The sequence below is a fragment of the Chelon labrosus genome (genome assembly GCF_963514085.1).
Source record: "Chelon labrosus genome assembly, chromosome: 20".
NCBI lineage: Eukaryota > Metazoa > Chordata > Actinopteri > Mugiliformes > Mugilidae > Chelon > Chelon labrosus.
The window spans coordinates 12,846,256-12,860,060 of NC_140353.1; positions in this window are offsets into that span (position 1 = coordinate 12,846,256).

Sequence of the window (13,805 nt, forward strand, 5' to 3'; positions counted from 1 at the left end):
TCTTTTTTAATTTGGGCTTGTTAAGGCCACACTATTTTCCTCTGGTCACCTGATTATTGTAAAGAACCAACCCCTCACTTGCCCTATGGGGCACAGAGCGGGGAAATATTGAAAATGGTCCAAAGGCCTTCCCACTCTTTACTTTAACCCCTCTTGTGTTTCAAGTGTTCTCAGGTAAAAACATAAATATGTAGGCTCTGTTCATTACAGGATGGGAGAGTACGCTAGAATGAGTTCTTTTCCTTTCTTTTTTTCCAGAGAAAGGATAATGACAGCGAGGCGTACACGCACACACGTACACAAATGGGAGCGCGGCCATGCCTGTCCTGAGTTGTGAAGCGCTGAGAAGGTTAGCATTCCTGGTCCTACTTCAGTGAAACAGACCATTAGTGGGAGCATCGGGCTAGCACCCAAAAGAGTGCTTCAATGAACACATTCACATCCAGTGATTATTTGCACTTTTTAGCCCCCAATTTCCTGTTTTATTAATGTGTGTTTTCCACATTCATCCCGCTTTCCCCTTTTTCTGCTCGCTGCTCTTCGGTGGCAAAGGTGAGGAGCATTCAGGTGAATGTCTAGGCCTGGAATGGAGGTAATCTGAACCAGCCTTTGGTTTAATTGCCCTATGAGAAGGCTACACCGGACCATATTTTTGTATCCAATAAAAAATAGCCTAATAGTACCTTTCTTTGATCATTTTTCAGACATATGATTTATGTCAAAAGCTGATGTGTCTTTGAATCCCTCAAGGTTGCCATTCAGCCTCCCTATGGGTCTCTATTCAGTGATTTAATTGGTTTAAGTTGGGGCCCCGCATTTGCAGTCATCCCCAGAAAACCCCTTGATAAAGCGCGAGTCCTAGAGGTCACAGGTAAGAAGAGACAGGTCTGACCTTCGCTCACTGATATTCAGGCGTATGCTGCGGGTTTCTGTTCGGGAGGCCTGGGTGAAAGGTCAGCTCGCGTGTCTCCGACGGCGAACTGTGGCCTCGGCAACAAACCACGACACCTTCTTCATTCAGCAGGTGCAACATCTGTCATTCATGATCCCGGCTCATGTTATTAAATCTCACGGTATTAATAGAGTTTATAGAATCGTGTGGGTTATGAGAACATCCTCCAACACGCCTTTCACTGCTCTACTGACTGAATATCTGAACTAAAGGCTTGAGGTCACGGTTAAAATCTCCCGTCGTCATTTATTTAACATTAGATTGCAAGAATAATAAGCACAAAGATGCTAGTTGAGTTTAGTCGTATTAGACTGAATTTTTTATCATAAGGAATTACAAACAATTACACAAAAAAGCAGAAAGTTTTACTACCTTTTCCAGTGAATGAACTTCCCTATAAATTAATGTGCTTCATATTATTCATGCAAAAAAACAGCAAATCTAATCTTACTATAAAACAGTCTTGCTCAGTGAGCAGTTTACTTCCTCAGTATAAAAACAAATGCCTGATCTGAGTCCTATCACTCAAGCTGAAAGAATTAGAGGAGAAATCGATCTGGAGTCTTACAGGAAATTAATACGCAACAAGTGCGATTATTTTAATCTTTGTAATTTTTCCTACAAAAATGGCAAATATGATCTAGTTCCTTATCCTCCAGTGTTAGTATTGGCTTTTTTCCATGCTTTATATCATTGCAGGTGAATAACCTTGAGGTGCAGACTGTTAGTAAGATAAAATAAGCCACCTGAGGGAATATGGGAAATTTGAACTGGGATGTCTCATCCGATTTGACATATTATAAAAGTAAACTGAATTCATGAAATGGTAGATCAAATGATATCCCCGACCCTAAGATGATTTAAAAAATATACACTCCTTCCTTAAAAGTAAATCGCCCCTAACTTGCGCTGCGACGTTGGGACTGAGCAGGTGTAAAGACTGAATAGTCTGAGGGGTCAGATGGGGCTGACTTAAGTCGAAGGATCTCCTGTCAGACTGGAGTGGCTAGAGGGTCTGCGGTAACACCCCTCCCACTAAAGATTAACAAGTTTCAGCACCACATTGACGAGGCCCTGCTTGGTTTGTTTGTTTCTCCTAAGTGTCAACAAGTGAGCCTGTCTGTCCGCGTGGGACTTTCACCATAAGGACCCCAACTTTGACACCAATTAAAGAGATTACGTCTTAACATGAGAGGAGAACTATAGTCGTGTGTGTGTGTGTGTGTGTGACCGCGGCGATTGCTTTAGACAAGGTCACGGGTTACCGTGCAACAGTGCATGACCTCAACAGGGTGCTGCTGCTTTTCCAGGCATGAAAGCAAAGAAAAAGAAAATAAAGGCGTTAAAGAGCCGGAGACACACAGCGGTCAGTGCTTAGGGAGATCAATGTTCACACTCAGTGGCAATAATGATAGATTACCTGAGATGGCAAAAAAAGGTGAGATGTACCAATCGATAATGAATTTTGAGTTCATAAAACTGCAGCATATCAAATGGTCACATAAGAAGAATGGCAATATGATTAGTTTTATGTCTTTATATTAGTGTGTTTTCATTTTGAATTACTTTTGAAGGTCCTTGTGCAGAATTATTAAAAAATAGTTGGTGCAAAAATGAAAAATGACTTGTAGTTTTTTGTGTTTTTGGTGAAATCGTTTATACAAAAGGTTTGATGAGATGGATATACAGCACATGAAGCAGAAAGGACATAAGAGATAAGATAACCCTGCATTTATCCAACAGTGGGGATAAAAACTACTATACGGCTACTTACAGTAATCCATTTTCTGTATATATAAATTTACATGTTCTTCCTCAACCCTATTTATCAGTTATATTTACCTTTTTTCAGTTGTTTTTTAACAGGTGGGCTTTAACCGGAATAAAAACCTTTTTAAGATGACAAAAAAAAAAGTAGCATATTAGCACACTCACAATGATTATTTTTAAATCAAATTAAAATAAATACGAAGCCAAGGTGAAGGATTTATTATTATTATTATTATTATTATTTATTTTATTCTTCAGCATCTACTGCCGAGACATTTTCCTGAAAGGATGAAGATTAGTCTGTACGTGTTTGGGGCTTTTTCCTCTAATTCCTTCTTCTAATAAATAACAGAGAAAATAAACTAATAAATAAATAAATAAATAGCGTCGTTTACAATGAATAATGTACTTGAGAAAGTTATTTTTTTGTAATTTAATTAAAGCATTTCGAAGATGCTAACAGCAGCTAAACGCATTAGCATTACATTAGCCCACAGCTCGAGTAGCTACATGCTAAGTCTGTAGCTGGGTCATGTCATTTTCGGGGCCTACCCTGAAAGTTTTTAACAGTTTCTGATGTCCTACCTTGACATGGAGGACAGGTTCATCCTGACTCAGTAGGACAACAGCAGGACCCTCGGCCGCCTCCTCCTCCTCCTCCTCCTCCTTCCTCTCTGTATTTTCCTTTTTTTTTTTTTTTGTCCATGTTGTTGCGTGTTTTCATGTTAATTAGCAGCAGTTGAACTGTGAGCCGTAAATCAAGAAGTGCAGAGTGTATTAATGAGTCGGACCACCCAGGAAAACTATTTTCTCTGCACTTTCTTAGCGCACAATGTGAGGACACTCGAGCCTGCCATGCTCCAAGAGCCATGAATGGACATTTACAAGAGCAGTGCTCCCCTGCTGCCACATTTCCAGCAGACCAATGACTGATTAAAGTATTAAAAAAGAAGAGGAAGAAGAAGAAAAGGTTAAGTATTCTGGACAAAAACTGATCATTTTGTTGGATGAAGTGAGGCTCCTTGTATTTTTTTTTTTTCCCGCGTGTGCGGCATGAAGCAGAAATAGAAGCATTTGAAGGTACATTTATAGTCAAAAAGAAAAATTAAATATCTAGTTGCCTATTAATCACAGAGCTTTAGATCAATAAGAATCCATGCCGCTCTGAAAAAAAATATACATCTCCCTTTAGGCTGTCTGTTAAACTTATTTGACCAATGAGCCTTTCTTCTAATACAAAAGAGGGGTTATTGAACTTTAATTTAGTCAGAAAAGTCAAATTATACCAGGATTTGTGATACACTCTCTTTGCATGTCCTTCTAAAAATTCACCAAAAATTCTTACTATAAATAAATGTTTTTTTTCTTTCCTCCACAAGAGCAGATCTTCAGCAGTGAAAGTAGTGCCATAATTGTCTTCCATTATGAGACCTCACAAAGCTAGACCATTGGCTACTAAAATACCAAGGTTAATCTTGATTAAATATCTTTCTAGGGCACAAAAAGCATGTTTTACATAAAACATCCTTCGAGGGGATTAAAGCATGGTGTTGGGAGGAGGAAAAAAAATATATAAAATATTGCTGATGGCAAGGCCGAGCATCCCAACTCTCAAATGAAAGGTGTCAGGAGATTAAAGAAAAACCATTACAAATCAGCACACCGCAAATACGTCTGCGTCTCTTCTATTATCTTGCCACCCTAATTTAAGTCACCCTAGCAAGCCAAAGCAGCAACTTTGATCTTTTCCTCAAAGTACATTTTAAGATTCTTCATAAATGATGCATTGGTAGTCAGGGGATATGCAGTTTTTTTTCTGCTGTTGTCGCTGCTGATCATCTTAAAAGACAAGTATTCTTTAAGGGGTAGCTTACACCTGGCATAATGTTGGTTAAAAAAGCAGCCAGCTGATATTATCCTTCATCTTTAGGTTTCTGATGAAAAAGCTTCATAACTGTAATTAACTTTAATTCATTCTACTGTAATGTCTGACTGTGAGCTTTACTGATCAAGAGCAAGTTAATTCCTCTGTGTAAATGCTTCTACACAGCCAGCTGTATCAAGGCTTCCCTTCCTTCTTTCCTCTGCTGAGCAAGGAAATCCTCCTGCAGGCTGAATGCCCCTTGCCAGCAACTTTTGTTCTCTCACACTTACCCTACACACTCCAAACGCAGCATCCTCCTGCAGAGAGAGAGAGAAAATATATTTCCTCCCGCACCTGTTGATGAATTGTGTTTGTGTATAAGGCTCAGACAGGGCAATAACACATGTCTTTATGCAACACAAAATAGCAGTTTCCTCACATGGATAGTGGTGAATAGGGAAACCCTTTTCACAAAAACAGCAAAGAGGCTTGTGGGCAAATTAGAGTAATCATCACTGACAAACAGAAAATAATTCCCAGTTTGGGCAGGAAAGTCATAAGATGCCTTAATGAGTGCTGCTCCTGCTGCAGAGGGGAAAAAGGGCTGTTTGTGCTTTGTGGCTGGTGGTTGAATGGTGGTGAATTTCTTGCCAACATGGGCTGCCCCCCTCCATCCCATGCTGTTTCATTGTACAAAGGAACAACATAGGAAGTCATGCAGCGTAAATACGGTTTTCTAAACTGTTGCTAATTCCTGTACTCAAACTCTTCAGTTCACATATTTGGGTTGTTTCCAGATGCATGTCTTAAAAAAACATATAAAGTAGTGGATTTACAATACACACACACAAGTGAAGGAGATTGTCATTTACAAGATAAAAAGTGTTCAAAGGGTCACAACTTTTCTTCTGAGTAAAAGTAAAGAGAATCTGAGAAACTTACCAAACTTCTTGTTCAAAAGCATTTTCTTCTGCAAACTTTAATGTCTTTGAATAATGAGCATACAACGTATAGGATGAAAGGCTAAAGAAAAGGAACTAGCGGTGGAGTTTTCTCATAAATGAATATCGGAGTCCTTCTCTAAAGGATACCGTTGATAATTCCAATGACTTCCTTACAAGGTTGAAAAACACGTACAGTACGAAACTAGAACCGTTCTGTGACCTCAAATTCAGAAATCACATTCTTCAGCAGTTTCCTTTTCAGTGTGTGCCTCAGCTTTTGTTCTCTTCTAAAACTATGAAGCTAATTAAGATCAACAAATGAAACTTTATTTTTTTTTCTCCACTTTCTGGTATCAAAAGATTGACTAGATCATTAGTATGAATTAAATAGCTTTTTATGATGATAAACATGCATTAAAAAAAAACTGAGGTACCAGAACATGAGGGGTTTTTTTTGATAAAAGCACCTAAATTTGACTAAATACTATAGGTGCAGTAACTAATATGGTTTACGTAATGTATGGTGATATAATCTGGGGTGTATATCAATCAGGAACTTAATGAATTAGCAACAGTTCTGCTCATTGACATGCAGTGAAAATTCTCTAAGGCTGACATTTAGTGTCACATATTATTCCCTCAGTACTTGGACACAATAAAAGCATACACGTACATTTATTCAGAGAAGTGAAGTGTCAGCCAGGCTGCTCCGTTCCTGACCTCTTTCATTGCTGTTCTGCTTAATTTAGTTTCAGCAAATTGCAACGTGTTAATCAAGAATGATTGTATTTATGAAAGGTCATGAGAGAGATAGGCAGGGTTAATGACAGGGACAACGAGACTGAAGGCACTTCACCACATAACATAGTTTGCCGCTGACCTAAAACATAGAGCTATGAATGCTTACAATTTCACAGAGCACAGCACACAATATGGTGACAGTTCAAGATTTTATTCATGGCAACAAATTTCACACAGAACCAAGTTGTGTAGTCAGACCAAGTCAGAGAAGCTAAACTGTTCTTAACAATCCGTAAGGGCATGAACAGGGCCTGGAGATATACAGTACTGTACGGTTCAGTGTTAAGTTTTGGACTTGAGCGCTGACCCACAGGCTGAGTTGGTTCAATGATCTGTGGTCACATGGCAGGAACACGCACACCTTGACCTGGGAAAGATTCAGCCTTAAAACCAGCGACTTAGCTCAGCACCATTGTTCATCACACGTTAAATGAAAGGTCACACAGTGAGGTCTGTAAATAACAAAACACCTGAGTCGTGTGATAGGCCAAAGAAACACTGACAACTCACTTGATTCCCTTTTGAGTCGGACATATTTGGCAGCACGGATGAAGAACTTTGTCAAAAGCATGCTTAAACCTTTGCTCAGTGCCTCTTAAAGTCACATACACTCGGGGAGGAAAGAGTTGCTGCGTTTACATGGACTCTAGGGGTGGTGTTAACCATTGATGATCAGTTCAATAGGAAAATAAAAGCACATGATAACCATGTAAAAGTTCGATCTGACAGTTTTTCCCCGGTTGGAATAAATACACTCTTTCTGTGGCGTAAGCATCAGGTGGCGTGAACAGAAACATAGCGGGTGCGAAACAACTGGAATTGTTTTAGGCAGCACCATCGAAAGCGTGGGTCCATGTCGTTCAACACTAAATGAATGAATGAATGAATGTCAAAAGTATTGCCAAAAAAGTTTGGGACAAAACTTCTTCCTCTTTTAAAATTTTGACCAGATTCCACACATAAAGAATAAATAACTTAGCCAATTTAATTTACAGTGCATTTAAAATGGAATCCAAGGTTTGTCGTGCTGTTTTGTCCATGTAAACATAGCAGCAAATATTATTACTATAACTGTATTTACTGGTTTGACTCCTTTAAAATGTTGATTTACTGCTTCTTAATGACATGAAGGGAAAAGCAAAATCCTTCTTCCTGATCGTAACCACCAAAAATCGCAGGGAAATGCACAAAAAAATAAATAAATAATTTTAAAAAATGTACCAACAATAGATAATAACGCTTTTAGCAGCAAAGTCTGAGACTGAAAGCGTATGAATGCCCACTGGTAGATACATTTGAGAAAGTGAGAGGAGGTTTTTGATTTGAAGCAGCAAGCTTTCAGAAAAATTGTCAAATAAAAATCTGACCTGAGCACCTGCATACACGGGAAGGGCATTTAAATAAATTCAGCGCTTTTTTTTCCTGAAAAGTTGGGACACTGTGCAAAATGTAACTAAAACCAGAATGCATTTATTTGCAAATCTTTTAACCCTCATATTTAATTTAATACTGCAAAGAAACTTCAAAAATTTTGGGACGGGGCAGCGTAAGACTGGGAAAGTGGTGTTATTTAAAATAATACCTGGTGGAACGTCTTCTAGTACATTTTTGCTACAACTGAGTTGACTGGCAACAGGTCAGCATCATGTCTGGGTATGAAAAGGACAAGAGTCTTTGAGAAGTAAAGATGGGGGGAGACCGCATGGGCAAATAGTTCCACAATTCAAAAGCACTTCTTAATGTAAAATTGCCAAGAATTTGTGAATTTCTTCACGTACAACACGTAATTGAAAGATTCAGAAGTTTCAGAGAAATCCCTGCGCAAGTGACAAGGCCAAAAACCAATACTGGATGGCCGTGATCTTTAGATGGTACTGCATTAGAAACAGCTATGATTCTGCAGTAGAAATCACTGCATGGGCTCAGAAACACCTGACGATTACCGTCAGTGAACACAGTTTGTCATGGCGGCCATGAATGAAAAGTTAAAAATACATATACAGAGAAGACAAAGAAGTGTAACCACCTTCTCTGGGTTTGAGCTCACTCAAGATCGATTGACTTTGCCCTTTGGTCTGACAAAATAAAATTGAAATTGAATTGAAATTATTTTTGGGAATCCTGTATGCTGGGTCCTGAGGCTATGAAGAAGTGGAAGCATCCTGTTTGTTATCAGCGCTGGGTTCAAATGCCAGTATCTGTGACGTATGGGGGATCATTAGTGCACATGGCATGAGTAACTTGCACATCTGTGATGGCCCCAATAATGCAGAATGATATATATATATATATATATATATAGGTTTTAAAACAACATTCTGCACATATTAAAACTGTAGTCCTGGTTGGTAAACATGTTTGTGCTTTTTAAAATGTGATGCTGGCAGTAAATTCAAAATCAGCATATATTTTTCAAAAACAAAATTTCAGCACTTGTTGCCCTCGTACCGTTTTCAGTAGCATTTAGCTCCTTTGAAAATGATGGCATTGTTTTTATTTAAATTTTACAGTGTCCCACCTTTTTAGAAACTGTGCAGCATATGAAAGACGACACGGATGTTCACTCTACACTCTACGTTCATGTAGTGAAATGTTTTCTAGCAAAGAAATGAGATAAAATGAAGCCCGTGCAGGTGTCGTTTCCCCTTCTCCGTGTGGCCGTGATGATGCCATCTCCTATAATTCCCTGTGAAAATGGATTTCACAGGTTCATGCAGCTTAACTGCCTCTGTTTGAGCCTTAGGCCTCGGAAATGTCCTCTCTCATCTCTCATCCAGCAACACAATCTTTAATAACTCTAATGTCTGCCTTGCATGAATTATTCCTGGAGTTTGATGACCCAAAATAAGCTGGTTAAAGCTAGTTACTGACTTTAAACAGGAGACTCGACACAGCTCTTCTTTACTCCTATCCTACTTTCATAGTATGAGTTATTATTAGCATGTTGATATTAAATTAACTACGTGATAGGAGGACTGTCATCCCTGAATAGTCGTCCTAAGTATTTAAATGTGTACATAAGCAACCGTTTGAATTGACATAACAGCCAAGACAGGTGTCTGGATACGTTCATCCTAAAGGGAGTAAAACTAAAATGAAATGTTCAATTACTACTTGGGCATATCAGATAAAAACCACATTATGTAAGTGATGAATTGAGGGATGGATTCCTAATTGTGGTGACGGACAAACACGAGGGAACCGATACTTGGCTTGGCATCCTCTGATTAGCTCTTGTCTTAGCTGAAACCACGGAAGAAGAGGATGTCTGGGTCCTGGGGGTGGGGGGGAGGAGAAGAGCAAGATGAAGATGAGGTGAAGTGTGTGGCTACAGATGGAGTGAAGTGACGGCATGCAGGAGGAATGACTCAAATTCACCCGTTGGCTGCATGCTACCACAGGTCAGGCAGCATGCAGAGGAGATGAAGAAGATCAGTAAAACGAAACCTGTGACATTACGATTTAATAAGACTAATTAGTGGTTGAGTGCCGGCTGGGACAGTCTGATGACAGGACCCCGTGGTCAGCTGAACATTTCTATCTCACTGCAGCTAATAACACAGCATGCTGAAGGCTGCCCAGGTACAAAGAGGAAAACAATTTGAGTCACACTTATATTCACTCAGTAAAGGGCAATAGAAGGTCTTAGACAAATGAAGTAATGAAGATGGTTACTGATATGGATTGAGAGAAGACAGAACACAGAACAATACTTCAGTAGCGCCTAACAGCGAAGAAAACCTTCTGATTCTGCATTTAACGAATCATACTTAATAGTTATGCGTCTAGATATACGCTTTCAGCTCTCTGAGGTCACTTTCGAGGCCGCGCTTTGTGGCAAATGCAACGTAAAGTGATTCAGTCAGTGCTGACACACATTTGCAACCACCGCATTTATCTTGTTTGTCATGTGTCAACATGTATATTGGGACCTCCACCTAGCCATAAGTTTGCACCAACAGTGCACATGCAAAACATTCCAAGACACATTTTTGATAGGATTATTACCAAAATTATTTAGTGCTGTACTTCTTAAAGAATCAAGTGGTCCCATTAAAGCCAGAAGACACCGTCTCTGTGGGTCAAATCTTAGAACTGCAGGGTCATATGATGCTCGATAGCGTCATCATTTGCGATATATATCTTTGTACAGTCCGTCCACCAGACACAGAAGACCTACAACTGCACTGTAATCGTTATCAGGAGTTATTAAAGAAGACAATTAAAAAGAAAACACACTGAGTAACACGTATCCTTTAAGTTAGACGAATGTGTTGAACGCAGTCAGTCCTCCTCTTGTTGGTGTGCACCAACTGCATGTTGGTGGCTGGGCACGTGCATCCTCGTGTGCGCACAAATCAATACATCACTTAGCAAGGATCCACATAAATACAGCCCTCTACAGTGGTTACAGAGCCCATGTGACCATCACTGTTGCTTAGTTTTCAGGGAAATATGAAGCTACGAACGAAGAGACAAGTTAATCACTTGAAAAAATAGCCGGCAAGATTAAAAACACTATGAATCTACTGTCTGTAAGACTATGATACGGTAATGAAAGACGTTTCTGTTATTTTGTCAATGCCCTGTGGGTGTGAGAAACAACTAGTCAGCCACTTGCCAGACGAGTTATTCTGAGACAGGTTTTTTTCCCCCCTCCACACAATGAAATATGGATAACCGTGGCGGGTATAGTGGGCAGCTGTCAACAGCTCCCCGCCACCGCTGATCAATCAGTCCCATATCTGAACCGCAACAGCGATGACCCACTGGCTAGAGCTGACATTAATCCTAAACCTTCCAGTCAGCGAGGAGGAATGACAGGATGTAACGGGGTGGTGGGAGCGAATGCCGATACGGGCTCTAACAAGGAAAGGTGCTGATGCTAATGAGCGTATCTGTGGCTCTGTAACGAGGCCGCACCATTTGATGTCCTAATTTACAATGAGCCGTGTCTCAGGGGTGCAGGATAATGAGCTGGACCGGGATTCCCAGGGCAGCAGCTTGTGTAACCCATCTCATGCAGGGGACACTCACTCCCAACGAGAGTGAGTGAGAGACAGCAGCAGAAGAGAGCGGGAAGGACATATTTCATGTCTGTAGGAGAGAGGAGGGCGTGAGGGAGGGAGGGAGGGAGGGAGGGGAGGTGGGTACATGTCATCCCTGGTTGATATGATTGTTTGTACACACCAATCATTGAATCGCTGCGTCCAAGTGAGAAAAGCTTGTGTTCTCTGTGACAAACTGACCTCGGGCAACAAGAGCACTCACAGAAAGAGGAAATGGAGAAGGAGGGCATGGCGGGTGGGGGAGAAGGAGATGCTTTAGAGGACAGACAGTAAATGTTAACAGAGAAATGTCCACGTATCTCCACATACTTCGCTTCGTTTTCTGGACACATAAGCATAATTTTCTGAGCAAAAAAATCAAAAAAAAAAAATCTGGCTCCTGCTGCACTTCGAAGCAAATTAACAAATGTGGAGCTCAGTGACCTCAGCGCGGAGACCATCCACGCAGACAGTGGCGGAGCTAGAGGGGAGGCCGGGGTAGCACTGGACCCCCCTGAAATCTGATTGGACCCCCCAGATGCCACCCCAGATGATTGACATATCGCGGCACCGGCGCACCGCACTTCTTGTCGGAAGGAGCCAGTTGCATTTTTAAATCAGTGAAGCCTATTGACTGCTAAGTCCCTCCTGTACAGTAGTTGGCGCTATATACCACAAAGCGTTGCGAGCCACCTTCATTAGGAGAAGAAGAAGAATCGCCACTGAAGAAGAGGAAGATTTGAACTGGAGTCGGTTATCGTTGCCTGTTACCGGAGATCAACGAAGTGACAAAGAAAAAGAAGGAGAAGAAGGATATCCTTCATGGACAGAGAAATCCTTGTCGTAAAGTAAGTTTTACGGTGGTGTCCTAATGAGTCACTGTTTAAAATAACTTTTGTAGATAGAAGTTTGTTTTGTTTTTTGCTACAGGGAGAGAGACAGAGAGAGATGTTTGTGTGAGTAACTATGAATGTGTTGGTGCATTTTCACCATTTTTGTAAAAATTAGTTATTATTAATTAATTATTGAAAAATTGTTGCCAAGTTGTGTTTTACATTTTCTGCATTGTTAATAAACTGCAAATTATATATACACAAATCTGATCTCCTGTGTGCTTAGTATGTACATTTCAACATTTGACACTCCGATTGCAATTGATAAGTCAAGAAACAAATTCATTGTTATAGTCTGTGGACCCCCTGAAATAGCCTTGGCCACCCCCTGGCCACCCCAAGGATAAAAGTCTAGCTCCGCCACTGCACGCAGAGTGTGCGGCGTGCCCTACCACCCCCACCTCTTACTGCTGCGTCTGCATGGCCGCATTAGTCAAGCTCAAATGGGTTTTTTCCGCCATGAGAAGCAGAGCATGACATGCGCTCAACAATGGCAGGCAGATGACGAGCCAGCTCCATTTGATGATGGCCTCTGCCGACGCGGCCTCTTTTTTGATGTGGAGGAATACGAGGGCAGCGTGGTTCATTATGGGTGCACAGGTGGCCGGAGATCTAATGAGTCACATTTTGTGCCGTTCCTAACGTGCAAATGGCTCAAAGAGCGGCGCGCACGCTAAAAAAAACAAGCCTGTTTTAGATGAGTTATTATTCTCACTTTAGTGAAGATGTATCAGCTGTCCATCCCCGTATCTAATCTAATAAAATAACAAATCTGAGAGCATCCGTGTGCTCAGCAATGATGACTGCTGCTGACATTATAAATCTGTCACAATCCTGCTGATTATTTCACAGGACACTGTGACGTAACACTTTAGATTTAAGCATTAAAAGCTGTCACAGCATCCATTAAGTTTTCAGAGCACTGTTTGTCATGGTGAGCATACTTTCTAATCAGTCTAAGGTAATAACACTGCCCCCCTCTGGCTAGCCGGCTGTCTGATTAGGATTTGTTTTACCATTGATCTGCTAGAATAATGAGCACAAAATCAAATCCACGGCTTGGGAAAACAGTAGAAATCTTGTTCCATTTAAATATATATTCCCACTCATTTAGAAAGAATAATGCATAATAAGTACAAATTAATTCTAATCAATACCTGGTATAGTATTTCAAGTAAGTAAACAGTCCTCACTGCACATCTAACCGTGTTTCCGAATGTTAAAGAATTAAAAAAACTATAATGCAAGGCTTGTTTTAGCATGCTAGTCAATGCATCACGGGAACCACAACAATCCAAATTGTACCTGATCTATTAACTGCTCGCCACTGAGCACCATTTGAACGTTTGACCTTCTAGCACAGCTCATGACATTATGTTGACATTTCAAGTAATCCCTCCCACGGTTCTTAATCCCAGTGGCCGTGGACTGCCCTGACCCATCCTCGGAGCTCGAGCCCCTCGCATGCTCTCGCCACACACTGACAGGAAAAGCAGGGAGACAAACATGACTCTGATACTCGGCGCAGTCAAC